This window comes from Aplidium turbinatum, chromosome 12 (genome assembly GCF_918807975.1).
Source record: "Aplidium turbinatum chromosome 12, kaAplTurb1.1, whole genome shotgun sequence".
Lineage (NCBI taxonomy): Eukaryota > Metazoa > Chordata > Ascidiacea > Aplousobranchia > Polyclinidae > Aplidium > Aplidium turbinatum.
Window position 1 is genome coordinate 12,217,260 of NC_137483.1, and position 10,590 is coordinate 12,227,849.

Sequence of the window (10,590 nt, forward strand, 5' to 3'; positions counted from 1 at the left end):
CTATTGATCAACTAACAAAACTTTTCAACACAATAGCTGACGTGATTTGGCCTTCCAGCCAAGCTTTCCATACTTTGTACAAAAATTCATCGGTCAATTGATCAAAGATTCAACTTCGGCGAATGGAAATTTGATTTTATTTGTACATCAGCCTACTTTCGAATGTCAAGCAAATAAAAGTTGTTAGCGCATGCGCCTCGTAAATCGATTATTAGTGTAGGTAGAAGCAGCGGAAACAACATGCCTTAAACGTGCAATAAATCTCAAGTGTATACGTTCCTTGCCCGGTGAAAGTAATGCTTTAATGCCTCCGGCTAGAAATGCTCAGAAATTCTTTGACTGTTTTAAAGATAGTAATGATAGATGCATGCAAAAGAAAACTACCATATTTTGGTGTCTCTGGCGTATCATTTAATCCTGCAAAACACTTTCATTTAATTGTTGTTTGAATATTACGTAAGTCACTAAAATAGTCTTCTTGGTGTAAAACGAACAAAATTAGCTCTTACGAAAACGTAATTCGTTAGTTCGAAGTAGCCTACATGAAAAGAGTTATAGCAGCCTCTACCACAATTCATATCTGATAAATTCATTTCCACCCGTTTCTCAGTAGCCAAGTGTGGCAGAATTGACAGCTAAGACACAAGTTTCGAAGAAGAAGCTGAACTCAAATCAGCAGCGCACCACCAATTCATGGTAGGCTACAGACTTTCGACCGCTGCTTTTTCCAGTCAATTGGATTCTTGCCAATTCCATTGAAGAACGAAAAAAGAATTCTTGTGGAAAGAAAACAACCAAACCAGCAAGCGCCAAAGATGTAGCCTATGTTACGGAGACCCTATCAGGAGGCTGAAGAGGCGATCTACTTCATAGTTAGCACAAGACTGAGCCTCGCACTACCAGAACAGCAGCAAGTTGTCAAAATTTCATACTTAGCGAGTTAGCGTTCAATAAAAAAAATCAACTGTCGAAAAATGATAACCCGCCAAGATTCCTAAATCCTTGCTTTCGCACAGCGACAAGAAAGTTTACAGACAACTGCCTGATATTCACTTTACTATCGATCTCATGTAATTCAACCAATGAACCCCCGAAAAGTTGCCAACACAGCATGCAAAGTGCACATAAAAAGAAGGTTTGTAAATGGTATTGCACATTTTTTGCTCACACGTAGCTTGGAGTTGAATATGGGCTAATTTTTGTCCACAGCTGTCTTAATTCGTCAACCAAATGGCTCTAACTACTAAAATCCTCACAAAAACCTCTTGCAAAGCTGCTGGTGTCTTGAGTTGTTTCTCTTGAAAGCTTGAAAGCGTTCACAGCAGTACGATATGTATTCATGTCTGTCACCGGTTCTCGAGATCATACTCCTTTTTCTTTGTTCAATACTTGACAAGTTACATCCTCTGTAGTTGGCCAGTTTAATTAAGAAATGGTCATTTTTATCTTTGCTTCCATCATCAAATTATTCTCAAAAAGCCATTCACGCTCCAGTGCACTACTTGAAGTGTTGCTATGCTCTCAGACCGTTTTGAATGAAGTTTGCAAAGCAACCTAAGCAACAACGTCAGCATTAAAACTTTTATTGGGGGCAGAGGGAGGGCAATTGTGGACAGAGATTGGGAAAATGTCTGGCTACGGGTCTGAAATGATAGATCAGTAGTTCTCAAACTTTTTCAAAAAAAATTGTGTAAAGATCCCCTTGCGATTGTTTAATGACTCGCGGTCCACCAACAAATTAGTCAAATTCGCACAAAAACGGTTCATCATTCGTTTGTTCCATGCAAATAGAAATTCACACGTCAATAAGATGGGTGCACCTGCTTAGCTGTTATCAGTCCTTCTATGTTAGATTCTGTTGCTCTAAATAGCAGGAAACAAAAAAGTTATATAATTTTTTTCTCTCACTGCGCCTCCCAGGCCCTATAATTACTGCTTAAGCCAAGGGTTGAGCTAAACGAATTTTAATCACATCTGAAGTGCCAGTATTTCAATAGTTTATTTTGTGACGTTTTAAAGAGGCTACCCTAACAGGTTGATTCGGGGATGATTATATTTGTGCGAAATATGATGATCGCACAAACTACTGACCACATAAAATTAGGTTTAATTTTGGTCGATGCTACAATATAGTCAGTAGCAGCTTCTCAATAGATTCTCCCACTACACAAGATCACGAATACTATCACATGTTAACTGACGATTTACTACCAACACTATCTATTCAAAGCCAATGTCTCATAAACCGCTTTGAAGTCTTTCTGGTCTCCTTCTTTGCCTCGATCCAGACAAGTGAATAAATAGAATAGATTGAAATACGATGCAAATGAATCTTTTTAATACGAACCTTCGCTTACACTGTGTACACATTACACAAGCCATTGGTCAATTTAAAAGAGGCTAGCTTGTCAAAAGTGATCGAAATAATAGTTTAAGATTGGTAACGAAAAAAACACTTGTGAAACTTTTCCAAAAGGCCAGTAGAGAAACTATAATTTTTTTTTAAAGTACCACAATTTTTTTCCAAATAATACACTCTGCTGTATATACAGGGCCGGATTTAGCTGATGGGGGGTCCGGGGCACTTTTAGATGGAGGGCCCCCATGCAAAAATATTTTTCGCGCCTACGGCGCGAAAGACCACCTCCACCTCTATAGTAGCATTAATCCAGCACTGCACAGCATTTTGCAGAAACTTCAAAGGCTGAAAGAAAAAATAATAATAACACAAAATTACATTTTTTTCACGTAGGGGGGCTTCAAAAGTCGGGGGGGCCGGGGCACTTGCACCCTCTGCTCCCCCATCCCCCCTAAATCCGGGCCTGTGTATATATCGCAAGCAAAGGTAAAGAATGGAACGGTAAACTGAGGTTTATTCCGTGGAGTTGGGAGCGTAACCACATCCAATTATGGGTTATTATGATTGAATGTTTTCTAAGTTTTTGGAAGCACCTGACCAATTACCCTCACCCTGGATTGCCGCTGCGAAAGACCCTCTGTTCAAAATACAGCTTCAGATCATTGTAACATCTTCAGAATGCAGCTTGTCGTCACTCGTCAGTGCACAAAAAGCAATACTTTAAAACGTTAAGACTCAAAAAGTGCTACCGTTATGCCGATCAGACACCACATCATTTTTCAAAGAAGATCTTTAATTGGATTTGGAAGGAAATGCTTTTGTGGAGTTAACTAGCCAGTGTTTAGTCCCTCATAAAATATACTTTCTTTCACCAATTTAATATCATGAGACACCTGTAAACAAACCTTGTATCCTATCTTATACACCAAAGTCAAATCGATATTTTTTCTATCAATGGTTTACCAGAAATTCCGGTGGTATCGAAGTATATTCCCTTCTTTGAACATTTCAGACTAAGTGGAAGAGAAGGCAAGGAAGCCCACTAGCCCAGTCTTCTTGTATGTCTTAAGCACGTCATAAACTGTTGGTTGTTGCTGAGGCATATTCGGGCGTTCGGGGCAGGTTGAACGGGCACCCTTTCGAAGCATTCATCTCTTGGCTTATGGCTAAGCATTCAACACAGTCCGGCGAAGTCCTAAGGTAGTATAGAGATGGATCCTCCACCACAGGGCCTTACACAACAATGACAATGGATCTGAAGTATTTTGGTTGATGGCATGTCTGAATCGAGAATAAAAATCTACATATTCTAGTTGTGAGGACGTCATATTGTAACTAACGTAAACAACATTAGGCGTTATTGAGAGCATTGTTTTTTCACAGCACCTGCGGTTTTCAGCTGGTGTTTATTTTAGTTTTTTGTTGTTAGGCTATTAAGTTTGGTGTGGCCCCACACAAGATGGTTTGTTATTGCCTTCATTGCTTTGCAAGCACTATTTTAAAATCTTTTGGTAAGTCTATGACTTGACCAGGAATTAAATCAGGAGTACAAACTCGAACTAAGCCATGATTTTTGAATGAATTGACCAAAGTCAAGGTTTCTGAAATGCAAAATACGGACCAACATTTCAGTAACCCTGAATGAAATTTTACACAAAACACCACAAATGCGGTCTACAATCCCAATATTTATCGTACTCTATTCTATTGCGCTTTGATGTATTATTTTGCACAATAACCATTAGTTTTCCTTTATTCGTTGAGTCTTGCATTACTTTCATAACTGCTTATAGTATAGTCTACATTTTTCAAAGGCGGCAAGAACAAAAGATAATAATTTATCAATCACATCGAAAAAAAACTTGCCTTTCTTACATCATATCAACGTTAAAAAAAACATTTGCACAAACGCAACTTTTGCTAGCTGGAAAGGACTTTCTAAGGGAACGTTCGGCATTCTGCTGTGCTTGTTAAGTTGTAAACAAAAGCAAAGGTCAATGAAACCCTTCCCAATTTCTGATGTTGAACAGTCAGCTCAATGAAGTAATGAGCACTCATTTGGTCAACAACAAAAATGCATTATCTTCCTTCGGGAGCTTTCAACCTGCGCAAATTTACTAAAGCAAGGAATATAGTATATGTAGTAACTTGCCTAAACTTTGTGCCGGAAATAGCTGGTGAGGGTAAATTCATCTTCAAAAAGTGAGCAAGGGGTAGGCCTACCAATCTAGAGTGTAAAGGTTGAAAACTCTTAATCTCATCTAAATTTACTCAGAATAGATTTTCTAGCATACAATAACAAGATGTGACAAGCGTTTGTAAATAGCAATTTTCTGCCGTCTGTGATATCGTATGTTCAGCATTACTCAGACTGTATCCTTGCAGTCTCTTCGAAAGCTATTGACGCTCATACCGCAGTACACCTCTAAGCAGACATAGCAAATTGGGTGGGGCTGACATTATCACTATCTAGTATAGACGATGGACGTCTTTCTCGTCTCTAAAGTCTAACTAAACCACTTGATGAAATGGAGTGGAACGACAAGAGAGACAGAGCGCTGTGCTTCAGCGATGCGTACGTTCTTTTGGTTGCTTTTTCTCTTTTATAAGTCACATTCACTCTTTTTACATGTTGATGTAAAAATTTAAGCTTTTTACAACTTTTTAGCTCACAAGCTCAGTGAGTTCTTTGCCGGCATCCCCTTTACCTGCTAAGCTTACTTCAGAGACTCTCGTCATACTTGATAAAATTTGAATATAGAATTTCAGTTTGTGCACGATAGCTGAAATTTTCACTGAAACTACCATAGGTAAAATGTATTTTGAATGCGACCTAATCGTTTATCAACGCTGAAATTGAAGAAACTGTTGTTCAGAATTTAGGCTGTTTAAAACACAAACACTTCTGAAATTTTTTTTTAAAAGTTTTTACAGTTTAAGCAATTTTGCTTGTTCTCCGAAACTTTAATACTTAATGACACTGAAGTGGCGTTTAAGTCAAATCATTTTAACAAAATTCCAAAGCAAGATTTTTAGAATGAACAAAACTTTAAGCTTTGTTGTTATGTTGCTCCATTATGTTATTACTTTATTTAGTTAAATGAAGCAAAAATTGTGTGTTAATACTTTAAAAAATTTAACCTCCAAAAAAGCATAGGCTACCCTACGTGCTTCAAGTGTACGATAAATGACCTCAAACATTTACATTGTCAAATTAATACATAAAAAACGTTTAATCTGTCGCAGGCTTAAATCCAAAAGCTTATTGTGTTTGTTTAGTCTTCGAGTGGTGATGCTGGCCACATCAAGTATTGAACCCAGTGGCGCGGGAACTATTTTTCTCTAGGGGGGGGGGCTGAAGCTGCCATTAGTGTTGTGAGCTTCTGGGGGGCTTCGCCCCCCAGACCTCCCTTATGTAGGAGAACGCTTAAAACTGGTAGCAACTTTTATAGGTCCCTCCTGTGTGTAAGACGACGCCAAAACACACACATTGTAAGTTGTAAGAAACGAAGAACGGCAACAACAAAGCAGCTGTTCAGGAAATTAAAAAGAAAACGAACAAATTAGAAAGTGATGTGAAAACGACAGTTTGTGGAAATAAGTTCTCACACTCTTCCGAAGATTGCTTTTTGCTCAGGTTTTTCTCTATATGAACTGTGTCATGAGATTTTTGACATCGACAGTGTTCAAAATGTTTTGGTGGACATACATCAACGCAAGATGAGCAAGTCTGTATTGTGTCATTGAGCTTCTCAACCACGTTTTCAGGCGTCTTAGAGCAGAAAAAGAACTTTCTGATGATGCAGCTGAAACCGGGAGGCAAAGGCAGAGCTTCACGAATTTTCACGTTTCTTTGAAAAGATCTGTGTTGGAGGGTTTAGTTGCGATAGTATCTCAGCAACCTTTTGAACGGAGTTTGTGGTATTTCCACTTATACAGCATCGCTGAGCAAGGTAAGTTCCGTTTTAGGCGATCTTTTATGATGGCATCCTGTAAGCTGATCTCAGTATCAGATCCTTCCTCACCGTTTGCACAGCTCAGAAGGGCCTTTTCTCTGGTGGCTGCTTTAAGCAGATCCACCTGGTCGAATCTTCGATTAAGCTCAGCTTGAACAACTCAAGGGCTTTGATGTATTGCCGTTTCCACGCTCCTTCTCCCGCAGACGACAAAGCATCCGATTCCTCTGTGTTTCAAAATGTTGCTGGAGTGTTGCTCACTCGGAGATCCTTTGGCGTCTTTAGGTTATTGGCAGACGCTGGGACGTTCGCTGCTTCCACAAGCTTGGAAACGGATTCATCTTTTCTGAGATTTTTGATCCGTTCGCGGAAACTGGTGATGGATCCAAAGCTGAAGAAGCGGAGATCTTCTTGTTTTGGAGCTGTCTAGCGACGGCTTCTGCAGGCTGAAAAACTTCACCTCTGCAGGTAATTGCAAAATAAAGCCGCATCGTGTGTGCTTATTTTACCAAGCTGAATAGGCTATCTTTGCACGTGCGTCTCCTTCCATTGCACTATCTTCTGGCATGTCGGTCAGACATTGCAACAGGGTAGGATAGCACTTAACAACACGAACGAGGGCAGAAGCACGAACGCACCAACGTGTAGGACACAAACTCAGAAAATAGCAGGCAACTTCACCGGAACCAAAAAACGACATGAATAAAGATTTACGTTTAGACGATTCACGAATTACAACTGCCTTGAACGAAGTTTAAGGCATCGGCAATAAGCCTCACCTCCTTTACAACGTCTTGCAAAATCAAATCGAGAGCATGATTACTGCAGTGAATGTATAACGATCCAAGGCATAATGCTTTAAGTTTGGCCCGCACTCCGTTATAACAACCAGATCTCTTGCTGTTCTATGATGTAAGTGTAAAGTGAATATTGCAGAATGATGTCCAATAAACGATGGAACGCCGTGTTAGTAGGGAGGGTGGCTGGAACCGCTACTGCGAGGTTTAGTTCCCTGTGATTGACGACTCTTTGTTTCGAATGATGAGCGCGATCACACGTAATAGGAACTCGATCGATTCATCGTAGCACTTATCGCTCGAATAATTTTCTGAAAATATGTTATGTACCTTAAATTATCAGAATTTTCTAGGGGGGGCTGAAGCAATTATCCAAAATTCCAGGGGAGGCTGAATTAGCTCTAGGGGAGGCTGAAGCCCCTTGAGCACCCCTACTTTTCGCGCTCTTGATTGAACCTATTAATCAACTTTAAAACCTCAGCTCTTACAGATTTTGTTTAATTTATTGATAAATTCCGAAGACTTACATTGTACAACAATGACTAGAACTCAATTTTCTGCCACTGAAGAACATTACTAGGCTGACAGTAAGCTGCTGTAGGCTAATGCAGTCGAACTGCAGCATTCGCCTTCTCATCGCTGTTTTTAATTTGATGGAATGGTCTTTTCAAATTGCCTGAGCACCTCATTACTATCACAATGGCAGAAGTTGAATTAGTTCAAAACTTTTAAATAAACCTGAAGCTCGAAGGCAGTAAAACCACAAATAACGAAATAACTATTTTTTTTCACCATGTAGAAATTAGGTACAACCCACGCTGCTGAACACGCCCCAACCCACGCTCCAGCGCCTCTACAAGTGCAGTCCATGTCAATGTGACAAGCTGATTTTATTTCATCACCTTTTCGCTAACTCAGCGACATTTAACTGCACAAGTTAACACTTACCGCCATTTAACAGTTTTTGCCTTTCGGGCAAATGAGCAATCGAAAATATTTTAGCAAAAGAAGCAACCGACACCTTTGCCTTGGGGCGACTACAGTCAATTCATGGCTGCTGATCGGTGAGTGTTGCAGAGATAGCGAAACAATTCTCTGACTGTTTTTCTCATCAAATACAATAAAAAGCATCAACAACACATCAAAAGCAAATGCTGCATTCTGTTATCGTTTTAAAGCAAGTAATTCCTACACTCAGTTTCTTACAAAAGCTGTAGCCTAACTTCTGAAAAAAAAACGTCGTATAAACACCTTGATGAAATAGAAATACAGACAGTATCTGCACATTACATTATTAACTAAACTCCTTAATTACGTAGTGCTTTTTGACTGCTGGATGACGTGAGGTGATTTTCCTTAGTTAGCCACCGCATCCCTTTTTTGAAAAAACAGTCATGCATGATCAATTTAGACACGTGACATAATTACAAAAGATTTTTTATTTCAAAATCTTAATTGGTCTTTCGATTTGAGCGCCAATTTTAACAAAAACACATCTCTCAAATGAATGAAATTTGATACAAAGGAGGCATTCCTTTGTAGACGTAGTAACACAGATAAAAAATGAGACGGTTTGAGTGTCTTTTTCAGTATACCTGTATTTTATTTAACAATTTTACAAAAAAAAGCGATTTTTGAACACTGTAAATATTTTTGTGTAAAATAACGTTTTTTTATGCCAAAATATCAAAAGCATCTAAAAAAAGGAGAACATATTTTATGGCAAAACGTATATAAAAACTGTCATTCAAAAACCGCAGAGGTTCATTTTTTATTGACTTCATTGAAGTCATTACAAGGATTGACGTAATGAACAAACCTTTTTCCCGCCACTTTCGGGGCTTAAGTTACTTCATTACTTGTAAGTTATCTATGATCTAACTACTCTAACAAACAGAAATACAATCCTGAAAAGTTTGATGAAATCTTTTGCCAAATTGTCAATCGTGATTGTGCGTGATTTCATTAAAGTGGTTGTTTAACTTTCAATGGCATCCAGCAGTAGAATCTCACAATCTGGACTGAAGCATACATATAAATTTTACTGCTGCACGTTGTTATGAGAATATATTTGGGAAACGTACAACTTTCAAGAGTGTTTGCAAATTTTTACATTGAAGTTACACAACTTTCAAACTATTACTTTTATTGTATATTCACATTCTTAGCGAAACTCCATGAAACCCGAAAGCGTTCAATCAATTTTTGACGTTGAATCAATAGATAGTGATCAATTCTACGATGTCAAGAGTTGTTTTACAGTTTTTTTTTCTTCCTTACAACTCCCTAACAAATTTTCTAGGCGCTTGATAGGCATTGGAAGTGGTATTTATAGCGGCGATGTACAGGCATTGTCAAACGATTTTATTTAGGCTATACATAACTGATCTTGCAATAGCTTTTCTGTGCTGTGCATTTAAAATACACTTGCCTTCTACTGTAAATAACTGGATGCTTCATCACCGGTCAATCAATGAGTTCATTTCTCTGATCATGTATAATTTACGACATAAATATTTGAACATTTTTGTTTCTGCATCAGTTTAATGTTACAAGTTGTAAGAAAATACGTGCATTTTGTGAATTGCATTTAGCTATAAATTCAGATTTGCTAATTTTTTGCAAGACGAAATCGGCACAACTAATAGCATTGAGATAGCCCAGAAATTCGTAGAGAGGAGGAAACTGGTGTTTTTATGCATCAAAAACTTCTTGTTTTCTGAAAACTGAAAGACACCGCTGATGCGCGTTTTTAGAAATGGCATAGGCCTACCCAGTCAGTACAGTTGCCTTGTTTACACTGTTTCAAGGTTGCTGGACGTGTACGAATGTACACAACATTTTGCACAGCAGTCCTAGAAAAAGTTTCCAATTCAAAACTTGGCATCGCATTCTGATCACAATAAAATTATTAGTTAAATTATTTAAACAAACATAATACTGTTCTTTTATACTATTTAATTTAAACTTTCCTTGCTTCCTCTACCGGTTAAACATATTGTAGTGTATAGGGCTTTTATTAGTAGGCTATTATTTTTAACACAAGCCTACAATCAAGCAGAAACAAACAAGGTGAATTTTTTTTGACTGTGTCTGAATGAAGCTAGACCTTCACACTAAACTTTAAAATTGCTGATAGCACATTCTATTTATTCTAAAAAAATATCATGTAAAAAATAAATAAAAAGAGGCCAAATTTCACACCATTTTAAACTTTCCAACTAGGCTTCTGACTACACATAATCTACTTTACCTCACAAGGCTATGAAAGTACAGCCACGAGCCTAAACCTCAACAAAAACACTACACGACTGACAGGAAGAAGACGAGTTTCGATTTCCACGTGCTAGTTTGAATTTTACGCAGAGTAAGCCTAAAGACTGATTTTCAATTCTGTTGGTTATTTATCGATTTCGCAGAACTTCCCCTTGTACCACATAATGTTTCACTGCAAAAACACACAGATGATGAATATTGT